This window comes from Hypomesus nipponensis, chromosome 19 (genome assembly GCF_054491055.1).
Source record: "Hypomesus nipponensis isolate SF chromosome 19, ASM5449105v1, whole genome shotgun sequence".
In the NCBI taxonomy this organism is placed as follows: Eukaryota; Metazoa; Chordata; class Actinopteri; order Osmeriformes; family Osmeridae; genus Hypomesus; species Hypomesus nipponensis.
This window is the reverse complement of record NC_140379.1, coordinates 2,260,001-2,274,261: the sequence shown is the minus strand read 5'-3', so window position 1 is coordinate 2,274,261 and position 14,261 is coordinate 2,260,001.

The window sequence follows — 14,261 nt, the reverse complement described above, 5'->3', positions numbered from 1 at the left end:
CACACACACACACACACACACACACACACACACACACACACACACACACACACACACACACACACACACACACACACACACACACACACACACACACACACACACTGTACACTATCTGAGGGATGTGCAATTGAGGAAAATGGTTTCAAAGAGGATTCTATGCCACCCTACTTCTGTGGTATTTCCTGGCAGATCCACTCAGAGCTTCTCTTCCTCTATGGTTTTTCCTGGCAGATTCCTCCCTAACCCCCACCCCTCCTCCCCTCCCTTAAGCCCACCTTGTTCTGATGGCTCCCATTCATTCCCATTAGAGGCCCGTGTCTTCTCCTCAACCCTAATTCTCTTACGCCGGCCTAAGTGACTGTTACTTACCTGCCTGTGGCATTCCTTGTACATTACTCTTTCCTATTGGCCTAACAGTTATTTACTGTGCTGGCTGGCGCCTGCTCTCTGCTCCAGCCCCAAGCCCTGGCATCTCCAGGGCTGACTAGGCAGTCTCCGAGGCTTTCCTTCTCACAGCCAGACTCTTTTTGCGATTCTATAACGTTGAATTATGAATGGAAATCGTTGATGTACTGTACTTAATGCAACGCACCCGGATAGACATGCAGTCCGGTGTGTGGGGTTGTGTGTTCGCTGAGTCGAGTACCCCAACACACCAGGTCTGGTAAAGACGTACAGCAACCGCCCCCTGTGTAGAGTGCGTGTGTGTCATGGTAAACCCACGTGTGTGTGTGTGTGTGTGTAGGCCTATTTATGAACTCTATTTATGTTCCATGTACTCCCCCCCCTATCGATCTCTGTCTGGTTAAAGTAGAGCTTGAAATAGAGAGTCATCAGTTCTAGTTTGTGAGTCTGTCGCCGCGAGTTGCCTCATCTCCCAAGCGCCGAGGTGCAACCAGCAGCATCCACGTGCCTCCGTCACCCTGGACGACACGGCCGTACCGCCGCCACCTCTAAAAACCCAATAATAATCATATATTACATTTAACTGACGCTTTTATCCAAAACGACACAAGGAGGAATTTGGACCTGCGACCTCTTGCTCTCAAATGTGCCTCCACTGAGATAATAACTATCACCATCGAGCTATCCCTAAAATCTATGTTCTGTATGAGCTCTGGCTAGTATCTAAAGGTTGTCTGTCTAGTGAGTACTTGTTAGAAAGTTGGCTGTGTTCGTCCATGGCTGTGGTCTGTGTTGTGTGTGTGTGTGCTCAGTGTTGGGAAAGGCTGGCACGAATCATCCTCGCTCAGGAAATGTCTGGTAAAGTGGAGCGGTTGGGCTTTTTAGCATACCAGTTCACCGGTGAGATTTATATTCAAGACTTAATTGGATTTCTTTGCTGGGAGGCAGCACCCCCCTCCTGGGTCAACTCTCCTTTGCCCGACACCTGGAGATGATGCACTCTTCAAAAACATGATCTGAATTCAGTATCGGTTTGTGTGAAGCCCAGACTCACTGGAGATCGCAAAGGGAAACGAGTGGATATGAAGTCAATCTCAAGGGGTTGAATATCCACAGCCGTCACAGAGACTGTGTAATTAAAGGGGCACTTTATTCAAAATCTGTTTTCCAACAGAGCCTACCAAACATGTGGTGTGGGAATATAATTGGTTAACGGGTAAAAAATGTGATATAGTCGCGGTTGTAATATCCCCCAAACCCACCCAAAACAATGTGATAATGATGTTGTGGTTAATTTGCATGTCTTTTGCACGTTTCATTATTTGAGGGGGTTGCAGAAACAACTATATCAAGTTCTCACCCACAAAAATATAATACTATTTTATCATCATGTCCATAATGTTTTGAAGTAAAAAATACTTCAAAAAACATGTTTAATTAGAGTCGATGCTGGATGAATTAGTGTCTTAATACCCCACAACAACTCCTAAAGTATAACATGCGAAGCATATTCACATTGTAAGAGCCAAATATTGTTTTAAGTCATTTTTTCTACTTTGTTTTGTGTCAGTGCCCCCTAGAGGAGGGAGGCTGAAGGTGCAGACAGGGGCAGAAGGCCGAGACCAGGGACCAGGTGGTGCAGGGGACTCCACAGTTAAAGGTTTTGCTTATTTTTTGTTAGACATTTTTGAGTTGTCTGTAAGACAATAAATGGGATGTTTGACCAAGCAGAAGCACGTTTACTCATGTCGTTGTCTGAACGAGTGAAGACAATGACAGTCACCAGCAGTCGCAGCAAACCAGGAACAAGGCGGGAGCTGAAGATACTAACACACACGTGTTTGGAAATGATGCCTCCGTGCCCCCTCTCTCTCTCTCTCTCTCCACCTCCCTCCCTCCCTCCCTCCCTCCCTCCCTCCCTCCCTCCCTCCCTCCCTCCCTCCCTCCCTCCCTCCCTCCCTCCCTCCCTCCCTCCCTCCCTCCCTCCCTCCCTCCCTCCCTCCCTCCCTCCCTCCCTCCCTCCCTCTCGCTCACCCCACCTCTGCCCCTCCTCACCCCTCCCTCTCTCTAACCACACCAAACCTCTCCCCTCTTTGCTTGATCTGTCCGGTTCTCCTAAATTAACAGTTCAGGAAATGGACTCTTGGATTTGATGATGCCTTTTTAACTTTCTCTGATCAATCTGATTACAGTCGACAAACCATCCACCTGCTTGGTTAGACAAAATGATCGAACACCGCCTCCAAGGACAAAACCCTGTAATAACGTTGAAGAACATGACACACAGGGGCCGTCGTGGAATCGATGCACATTATCATCTCCAGTACAACTGCAGCGGTGTTGAATGGGAACAGATAATACATAAAGTCCTCTCTCTGTCGGAACACATGCTGTATTTACACAACGCTAAGTAATGCCCGGGGCCCGGTCCAGACAGCTATCCTAAGCCCTAAAGCAGAGTGAGGGGTATGGATTAGTGGACTGAGGTTGCTGTGTTTGTAAAGGGGGCCGTGTGTGTGTGTGTGTGTGTGTGGATGCAGGAGTATTGATGGCAGTGATAAAGACATGTAATAATGTCATAAAGACAGAAGAGACAGGGGCGGGCGGGGAGAGAGATGGGCTGACCAGTAATCAGAGAGCGAGGGAGAGGAAGGAAAAGATTAATGGAAAAAAAAGAAAGAGAGAGGTTACAATGGCTAGGCAGGTTGGGGGTAGAACATGAGGAAGGGGCGGGGGTTATGAACTGAAGGATGAACAGTGTGTGTGTGTGTGTGTGTGTAAGGGGGGGCTGGAGGAGATGGGGATGGGGGGAGGGAGAGGGTCAGATGGGGGGGGGACATGGTGCAGAGGTGCCCCCTGCCCTCCCGTCCCCTCTCCAAGCGACGATCCCTGTGTGTGACTGCAGTGATTACAAGTCATAGGTCTCAATTTGACATGACAACCCTGACATCCCTGGATCGCCTGGGAGGGGGGGGGGTGTCAGAATTACAGGGCCAAAACCCCCAGGGCCCCCCCAGGCCCCCCCCAGCGCCCCCCTCAGGGCCCCCCAAGGCCCCCCCAGCCCCCCCCCAGCGCCCCCCTCAGGGCCCCCCCAGCCCCCCCCCCAGCGCCCCCCCCAGGGCCCCCCAGGGCCCCCCAGGGCCCCCCAGGGCCCCACAGTGTCCAGGAACATCAGCCACAGACAGGATGAGGATGAAGGAAGACAATAACAAAGTAGTTTTCAAACCTTGTGGAACCTCTCAAACATTCTCCATCCACTCACCTCTTCACCACCACATCCTTTCATCGATCACTGACCAATGACCAGCTACGCCAACAAAAACCTAGCGCTTGGCTGGGGCGGGTGGCCTGTATACGTACCTGAGGAGTGTGTTTAACCGACCCGCAACATCTGGACCCGTGCCTCTGCTGCCTGTCCAGAAGTGCCTGCTAGTGAAGTTCTGTCTCTCCTTGGACCTGTGAGATTCCTCTAGACTCAATCAAAGAGAGCCAGCACATTAGTGATTCTAAAGCTCTGCTGCAATCTCTCAGTGCGCACCTCAACCCGGCCCACAATGGCTGAGATGGGGGGTGGAGATTACCGAGAGGAAGAGAAGGATGGAGGTGGGGGATGATTTGTGGGCAGGGCGGGGGTATTCAGACTGCTTCATGTCTACATCTTGGGAGAGAGGGAGGAGGAGGAGAACAGAACAGTGATCTTCTGACACATGCTGGAACACATCTAGTGTACAAGAGTGAAAGCACTCATTCATGTCCGGATGAAAGGAGAGGGAGAAGAGAGGGAGAGTGGAGGAGAGGTAGATTAGATGAGAGGAGATGAGTGGGGAGAGAGGCTGGTTGGAGGAGAGAAGGAATAAGCGGTTTGGAGAAGAGAGAGGATGAAGAGGAGGTTTTGTGTGGTGGGGGAGGCTGGGGGAGGCTGGGAGGGCATGCCTGCAGTCTCAGCTTCTGCAGTTTGGCTTGTCGCCCTGTCTTAGTGGAATCCAACATCAATACTCTCTCTCTCTCTCTCTCTCTCTCTCTCTCTCTCTCTCTCTCTCTCTCTCCCTGTCTCTCTCTTTCTCCTTCTCTTTCCTTCCAACTCTGACTGTCTCGCTATATTTCACTGTTGCTCTCCTCATCTCTCTCCTTCTCTGTCTCTCTACCTCATTTTCCACTCTCTCACCCACCCTTTCTCTCTCCCCCCTCTCTCTCTCTCTCTCTCTCTTTCTCCTACTTACTTAATATGTCTCTCTCTCTCTCTCTCTCTCTCTCTCTCTCTCTCTCTCTCTCTCTCTCCCCCTCTGTCCCAGGGAGGGTGGGGTCCAGGATGTGGTGGAGGCTGGAGGAGGGGGGCCCCCTCGGAGAAACCAGAGCGTTTCTGGGCGAGTTAGTGTGAGGACGCCTGTGGGCTCTCTCCACGCTGGTCCTGAAGACCGGATTACCATTCCTTACCACACACACACACACACACACACACACACACACACCACTCCTCAATCCTGAAAAGAGGATTTCAAATCTCTTGCTGGGTGCACTACTTCAACACTGTACTAACACTGAAAGCTATTGTGAAACTTTTTACTTACAAGATCCCTTTGGCCCCTGAGTGTGTGTGTGTGTGTGTTCCAGTCAACCAATACTGCAGAGCTGCCAGCATGTTGTAACAGTGGCAGGCTGGTATGAGCATAGCAAGGAAGGTCCCTGATGTGGAAAGAGACTGGAGGAAGAAGGAGGATGGTTGTGAAAGGAGGGAACCGCCACGGAATAACCGGCCCACACTCCTTCCATCCTGTCTCTATCTCTTATCTCTAATCTCTCTAATATCTCTGATATCTCTGACTTGCAACTCAAACCATGTAGATTGTGATGGAAATACACTCACACTTTGACTGTCTAGCAAACTACTGATGCAGCTAGAGATTCCTACCTTACTGTGATCCAGAGTCTTAGAAATAACAGACGGTTATTTGTGAGACTGTACTGTTTAAAGCTCGACATGTTTGACCTCTGGTCACCCCTCTGTTGACCTATTGATTTCACACCAGTGCCAGTAATGACAAGCTTACAGTGACATGTAGCTGTGGAATACAGAATCTATTAGAAATGAACTGAGCCATTTCAAGATGTCTGATGTAACCAGTACAACAATAATACATTTCTGTGTGGACAGGTTTATTTTCCCAATGCAACTGATTTTTATGAGATCAGACTAGTCTCTGCATCTCTCTCTCTCTCTCTCTCTCTCTCTCTCTCTCTCTCTCTCTCTCTCTCTCTCTCTCTCACTCTCACTCTCACTCTCACTCTCACTCTCACTCTCACTCTCACTCTCACTCTCACTCTCACTCTCACTCTCACTCTCACTCTAACTCTCTCTCTCTCTCTCTCTCTCTCTCTCTCTCTCTCTCTCTCTCTCCCCAGCAGGTCTTTTCTCCAGGGACCTGTCCTGAGTTGCTTAACAGTTGACCTTTGACCTCCCCGCCCCCCCTCCTCCTCCCGCCTCAATCAGAGCTAACAGGGGAGAGAGGGTCACGTAGGTAAGTCAGGTAAGTCAACACTGGGGGAGTTTGTTTTTGTAGCCCCCACCCTTCCCCATCTTCCCTGAATCACACCCTGGCCTGATCCCCCAACTCTAATCTCCGACAGGAGGGACGCGGCGAGGGAAACAAGGCAAGTTGAAGAACGAGAGGGAAGCCACTACGGGGACAATAAAAGAGAAAAGGTTCTCGATTTGTGAGAATGCTGCAATGTGGTCCTAATTCCACGGTGGTGTAGGAAAGAAAAATAAATGACAAAGCTGGTTTGAATCAATCATAGATTTTCTTTTTCTCCCATAGCTACGTGTGGTGGCTGAAAACAGTGTCATTCCATGGTAAATGACCGCTTTCAGCGTACCTTTCCAACACACATCTATTCATAACCAGCGTGACAAAGAAGTATTTGGTCGTATTTCACTCTGCAGGGAGACAGAGCGCGGCACACACTATCCACTCAGCAACAGCGTGTGTGAGTGATGGTGTTGAAAGGTAGCCCTCTACACCATGAGACTGGGATTGTGATTTATGGGCTGGAAGTCTATTCTCACACCAGGGATTCTAAGGGACTCTGGGATAGTTTTGACATCTATGAAATTGGCCGGTGTTGCGTCGGTGTAAATGAATAAGAGGAGAGGAGAGGATATATATGATGTGTTGCTCTATGTAAGTTTGGCAGAGTTTCAGTTTTCCGTACAGGTGTGTGAGACACTCTGTTCCATGAGCATCCCTGAGACATGGTTGGGTTTTACGTTATGTATCTGTGCCAGTTTCCCTGGAAAAGACTTTGACGTGTGACTCGCTGCCTTGCTAGGTGGTTACGGTCCCAGGGCATGTCACCTGACTGGGCCTTGTGCTGACTTCCTGTGTGAGGTGTGAGACAGGAAGGGGACAGGGGGTCTCTTCTGTCATAACACCCTCAGAGAGAGGGGGTTCCCTTTACTGTGTCACACCGGTCACTGGGAGCAACAGCAACAACGAGAACACTGTTCACAACTCACCTGTAGGCTGTCAGAGAGAGGGAGGGGGGAGGGAGAGAAAGGGGGGAGGGAGAGAAAGGGGGAGGGAGAGCAGGAGAGGGAGCTAGAGGTTTTAAATATAATATTATAATAAAAACAAAACTAGAGTTATGGATAGAGACATGGTGTGAAAGTCAAGAAGAACTTAAACAAAGAAAAGAGAAAGATGGAGAGAAAGATAGACAAAAGAGGTTATATATGAAAAGAGAGCCAGTTTAGCTGAAAGGCTGGGAAATATTACAGAAAGATGGTGAATAGTTAATGAAAGAAACAGCAAAAAGACAGGAGGGATTCTACATGGACATAATGTTGCTGGTCTGGTCCTGTGAACATGAACAGATCACAGTCTATGGCCTAGGTGGGGCGTGTTTAGCCTCAGACATGAAGTGGGCCTGAAGCCTTGACAAACTAGCCGGGTTCAATATGTCCGTTATTATTTGGACATGGATGACTTTCTAAAACAAATTTGAGTTAATCATACAGTTCAGTCTCATGAAATGGCTGACTTTCAGTTTAGTTTGGCAAGAGCTTTCGTTTTTTTTTTTTTTTTTTTACCACAGTCAGTTGAAAAACAAAATCAGATTTATTTGATCCTGAATTAATGTGAGGTGAGAAGTTGCCAAGAAGTTAATTCAATCAAAAAAACCAACATGGTTCAAAGAGTGGAAAAGCCTCATCACTGACCTGCTGAAGATTAAAATCAAAGATTGTTGCGTAGTAGGTTCCTAATAGATGAGTTCTGAAGGAGGTTCCTCATGGATGAGTTCTAATGTTGCTTAGCAGTGTTGTTCATCCTGGGAGCTGAGAGGAGCTGTTAGGAGGTGTGAGGAGGTGTGAGATGTGAGACACACACAGCCACATAGCGTTGGACAGAGTTCACCTGGACAGGGGTCCATGTGTCAACCTGGTTCTTTAGGAAAGCTCATCTGTCCTCTGGCTCCTCAGGGGCCATGCTGAAGGGCAGAGGAAGTACAGAGCACAGAAACACATCCCTTTACCCTCTCATCCCCTCACCCATTTACCCCCTCATCCCCTCACCCCTTTACCCTCTCATCTCCTCAGCCCTTTACCCTCTCATCCCCTCACCCCTTTACCCCCTCATCCCCTCACCCCTTTACCCCCTCATCCCCTCACCCCTTTACCCCCTCATCCCCTCACCCCTTTACCCCCTCATCCCCTCATCCCTTTACCCCCTCATCCCCTCACCCCTTTACCCCCTCATCCCCTTTACCCCCTCATCCCCTCACCACTCACCCCTTTACCCTCTCATCCCCTCACCCCTTTACCCCCTCATCCCCTCACCCCTTTACCCTCTCATCCCCTCATTCCCTCACCCCTTTACCCTCTCATCCCCTCATCCCTTTACCCTCTCATCCTCACCCTCTCATCCCCTCATCCTCACCCCCACTCTCTCGTCCTCCCCCCTCCAGGAAGGTATCAGACCTGCAGGTCTCTCTCTGGCACTGGCATGTGTCTCTCTGTATCTCACACTACCCTCCATCTGACAGCTTCATCCCTGCCCTGGGTTCAGATGCTGACACCAGCATAGGTGGTGGTGGGGGGCGGGGGGGGCGGGGACAGGGGGAGGGCTGGGACAGCGGGGGGGCTGGGACAGGGGAGGGGCGGGGACAGGGGCGGGAGCTTAGACCGCTCTAAACAACATGTATCATGGCCCCTGTAAAACAGGATCTGTGGCACGCACAATACCCAGCCTGGCCTCGCGCTGGGAGACGCTCGTCCATCACACGCCTGCTTGACTCCAGGAAGGTGGGGCTGTTTCTGACAACGTGCACTGGGGGGATGGAGGGAGGGAGGGAGGGAGGGAGGGAGGGAGGGAGGGAGGGAGGGAGGGAGGGAGGGAGGGAGGGAGGGAGGGAGGGAGGGAGGGAGGGAGGGAGGGAGGGAGGGAGGGAGGGAGGGAGGGAGGGAGGGAGGGAGGGAGGGAGGGAGGGAGGGAGGGGAGGAGGGGAGTGAGTGTATGTGTAAGGCGGGGTTGGGGACTCTTCAGTGTGGCGTAATCAGTCTTTATGAGTAATAAGAAAGCTGTGAGGGCCCGGCTATCTATCACTCAACAGCAGGATGTAGCAGTGTCTGGTGACAGGATGAGGAGAGGAATGGGAGAGAGGAGGAGAGGAATGGAAGAGAGGAGAGGAATGGAAGAGAGGAGAGGAATGGGTGGGTGAGGAGGTCTCCATCTAGAGTCTAGATGCTAGACAGATCTTGGGTGTCGAGGACCATTTGTGGGACCCGAGAGAGACCAGAGAGAGTGTTTTCTGTGTGTAATGTCTGTCATTGTTCAGGGAGAGGGAGGGAGGGAGGGAGGGAGGGAGGGAGGGAGGGAGGGAGGGAGGGAGGGAGGGAGGGAGGGAGGGAGGGATGGAGGGAGGGAGGGAGGGAGGGAGGGAGGGATGGAGGGAGGGAGCGAGAGAGGGTGGGAGGGAGGGAGGGAGGGAGCGAGAGAGGGTGGGAGGGATGGAGGAAGGCAGGGAGGGACTGAGGGATGGAGGGAGCGAGAGAGGGTGGGAGGGAGGGAGGGAGAGAGGGTGGGAGGGAGGGAGAGAGGGTGGGAGGGAGGGAGACAGGGTGGGAGGGAGCGAGAGAGGGTGGGAGGGAGGGAGAGAACGAAAGGCGAGAGGACGATAATTGACTTTGATTATTGGCCTAATATTATGGCACGGTGACAGGTCGGCACGGTGACAGGTCGGCCAGATTTACGGTCAGGAGGAAACAGAAACAAACCAAACGCAGGTGCTTGAGCGCGGACAGAGGCCCCCTAAATCACAACAGCCCCCGGCTGCCTGGCAACCAACTTGATTAATCGCCGGATGCTAATAGATTACAGCAAATTGTTAGCTCTCTAAAGTCAAACAACAAAGGAAAAAAAAACAACAAGTATTAAAAGAAAACCCTTCTTGGTTGTGACTAATTTAGCCGCCGACAATCTCAGGGTGTTTAACAAATGTTGTGGTTGCTGGAAGGTCTTTTATGGACACTTGAGCTGGCTGGTTTAAATAATGAGATCTTAGATATCATGACAGCTGCTTGTTCCTGCTTCCTGCATCTGGATAGGAGGCCTAATCCAGACTTTGGTGTATTTCTGAGGCAATTATAGTCATTTAAGATCCTTAAAGTGGCGAGGGAAACAGTCACTTACTATCCATCACCTGAAGAGAAAACACACAAAGCAGAGATGGAATGTGGTTGGCATGCTTGCGCTGTCGACTGCTAGACTAACCAGCCCTGAGACTAAATGCTTTCCCAAATAGAGAAAACACACACACACACACAGGGTTGCATTTAGGTGAGAACATGAGATTCAATAATAAACTTTTCTGTTGTAGTTTTTCAACCCCATGAGCCTCGCTGCTCTCTTGTCGTCACACCAGAACAGAACAGCTCACTAACTTACCTGGTTGAAATTGTTCACCCGTTTACATTTTTACTTTTAGGTTATTTACACAAAATTCTTACAATAAATCGAATTTAACTAAAATGATTGACTGGTTATGGAGTGGACTCATAGAGTGAATGTTCAGTTGGACAGGATGAATGACATGTAAACGCCCCAATAACATGCAAACATCCAAAATGTACAGTACCAGTAGGTACAGTGAGATACAGGGTAGATGATGGTAAACAATGGTACACTAACATTGTTTTTGATTATGAATTCAAGCCATAAATTGTTTCTGGCTATCGCGTGTTGACGTTTCCGATGTTGACCACTAGGTGGTGCTGTTCTATCTCATACAACAGCCAGTGACTCTTAAATCGTCTGTGCCAAATAATCCTCCCGTACACATACAACCTCAGTACATCTGCAAAGGGACTTCGTTTAAAACATGTCAAAAGTTACGCTCTGCTAATATTCATGTCACGTGGCGTTTCAATACCATACACACTTGGTTGCATCATATGAATCCAATTCAAAAAACAACAACAAACATCGTAAAACAAAGTCAGGCTAATGACAATGAATTGTGTAACACGAATTCACCATCATGACAGTCTCGGAGTCCTCCAGTCTGTCGACACGAAAAGCTGATTTATAGTAATTGGGAAAGAATCATTGAAGGCGTGTCGTCAATGCAGAAGAGAAATGGGTCTGAAGGAGCCAAAAAGAAGAAGAAAAAAGATCAATGAAACGAAAGAGAGGAATAATTGTCCAAGCCCATCACTTAATTGCCTTAAAAGCCTATTGAGATGACAGGGTTGGCCAATGTGCACCCACTGAAGTTAACACTCTCGATATGCCACACAATTTAATTATTCGGACAAGATTCACTCATTGAGTGGTCACCGATAAATGGCATCGTTTATGGCCAAACGTATTCTTCGCTGCTGAAGAATCATCCTTTTTGGTCAGTGGTCACTGAAGTGTACAAATGTAATTTAGATACTTGATTGAAGAGGGAGGTTGTGCTAATTAAGAGTTTTTTTTTACGGAGTGCATAATCATTTTGGCTGGGTATTCATCAGGAACAATGTGGTGATTATCACTTCTGGCTCTCTCAAGTGCTGCTCGTCAACTGGAAAAATGCATTTAGCCTAGGTAAAATTAGATCAATTCTAGCGGTTGAAAAGTATGACCACATGAACTGTACCTGAATACATATGTGCTTGTTTAATTCTAAATGATTTCAAGTCCACGTTTGTATTAGCACACAGTCAAAACAAGGTCTGATTCAGATACATATTATTTTGGACGACGCCTGGTTAATGTTTTAGGTCACTTGAGAAATCAACTTGAGTCAATGTTGAACACACAATGGATGTGTGGTAAAGGGATGCCCTTGACTCTTCAGAGACGGGAGAAGCAAGTGTGGTGTGGCTCCGGTTAAAAAATAATCTTCTCTCTATCCCGCTCCGGTAAAGGTAGAGCGAGCCACGGGAGACGCTCATGTTGAACCGGGCAGAACGGCTGCGATCGCTGTTCAGATTCCCCTTCCACGGGTAAATATTTATAGAAACAACAGCACAGCCTTGGACCCCACGGTTATATTAGCCGGGATAATATGACCGCTTGTTTTTTAAGTTTCTCAGTTTGTGTTTTCATTTCACAGTAGTGCCCAGGATCAAATAGTCCCAACGTAAACTCGCGCGGTGTCGGCAAGGTCGGACTTTCACCCGCGTCCCGCCTTAAGCGGCCTGAAAACACGCGATCTTTTATTTCTGTCAGAGCTGACACGGGGCTGCCAGACCCTGGCAAGATCTGCTCATGGTGATCACTTCCATATGGGCGAAACACTGAACAACTGGAACACGTCGTAAAAATGAATTTGCACCACATTAGAACTTGCAAAATCCACACCCCAGAGACGCACAGTTCTCCGAGAGGCGCACGTGCGAGAGCGCTGGTACAAGACCCAAACCGCTCCCATGGTTACGAGAGCTGATCTCCCACTCACAGAAGTGCTCATGCGTGGAGAGTTGGTTTCTTGTGTACAGAACTGGTTTGCTTAGAAGAAGCAGAACCAGATGAGAATCCCACTGTAACATCCGGTTTGGATCATCTTATCCATGTCTGCATTGCCCAGGTCTTGAACAGGTTACATGCAACAAGCAATCTAATATATTTACATTTGATTTGTTTAGCAGATATGAAGGTTTTAGGGTACTTGTTGGTCTGCTGTCTGGTCTGGTTCGGCCTGGTCTGGTCTGGACTGGCCTGGCCTGGTTTGGTCTGGTTCAGTCTTGTCTGGTCTGGTCTGGTCTGGCCTTGTCTGGTCTGGTTCAGCCTTGTCTGGTCTGGTCTGGTCTGGTTCAACCTTGTCTGGTCTGGTCTGGCCTTGTCTGGTCTGGTTCAGCCTTGTCTGGTCTGGTCTGGTTCAGCCTTGTCTGGTCTGGTCTGGCCTTGTCTGGTCTGGTTCAGCCTTGTATGGCCTGGTCTAGCCTTGTCTAGTTTGGTTCAGCCTTGTCTGGTCTGGTCTGGTTCAGCCTTGTCTGGTCTGGTCTGGTTCAGTCTGGTCTGGTTCGGGCTGATCTGGTCTGGGCTCTGAGCCTCTGTGGGCCAGGGTGATGGAAAGTGGGAGGAGGGGTGAAGAGCTGAATGGGCTGATACCGAATTCTGATTCTGATAAAGAGAGAAGAGAGAGAGCGAGAGAAAAAAAGGAGAGACAGTGAGACCGAGAGGAGAGAGAAAGAGAGTGCATCTAAGGACTCTAGCAGAGATGCATCAGATGTCTGGAGCAGAGAGAGAAAGAGAGAGAGAGCACATGTTTTGGCGATGGCCCTGGTTCTATTTACGGCTTTTAACAGAAATCTGATTAACCGAGGCATTTTAAGCAAAGTGACCAGCAGTAGTAGTGGGGAATGGGAGAGAGAGGGAGAGAGGGGGGGGAGGGCAGAAGGGAAGAGGGAGAGAGAGGGAGAGATATAGGGACAGAGAAGGAGAGGGTGAAAGAGAGAGGAGAGAGAGATGGAGAGAGAGAGCAGGAGAAACAGACTCTTTCATTAAATCAGCAATCGATGCCAGCGTTCCTCAGAGACGCGTGCAGGAATAAAATAAAATGAAATAAAGGAGCCGTTTTGCAGGTTTATCTGGGGAACGTTTTGTCCTCCTGCTGTATCTAACAACACTGCAGAAGAACAAACCAGAGATGTTGTTGTTTAATCTGGCTGTTTATTCCAGCTGTGTTAACGGTAGCAGCGCATGACACATCTCACCTCAGCAAAGATAATTTGTGATGTCAGCGAGAATCAGAATGATTTTGTAAGAAAGACGCCACCAAGGACTGAAATCCTGCTCTTGAGTCAGAAGTATTCTGACAGTGGCTGGAGTCTTTGCCTCTAAATATGCTTGAAGCAGGACAAGACAGGCAAAGATACAAACTGTTATAAGCGCACACACACACACACACACACACACACACACACACACACACACGCACGCACGCACACACACATGCACACACACACACGTTCTTAATCATGAATCTTAGTGATCAAAACAGCATTTAAAGTTGGAAATTATGAAACATTTAAATCGTTTTTTCCTTTGGAAACAGAACCTGAGGGGTGGCCTGAGGGGAGGAAGTGTGTACGTGTGTACGTGTGTTTCTATGTGTGTGTGCATCTGTGTGTGTGTGTGTGTGGGGGGGGGGAGCTGTAGGTGTGTGTGTCTCCATCTGATGAAGCCATCCGCCAGGTGTTATGCCCTCATTAGACATGGCCGCTGCGCACTAGGATCCATCTCTCTGGAAACGATCTGTGATTGGGCAGCAGGGAGGGCCCTGAGACCAGCGAAGGCACCGTATCCGGTCGCCGTTACACGACGGGTCGGAAAACAAACCGAGCGGGGACGGCAGAGTTACAAGGTACA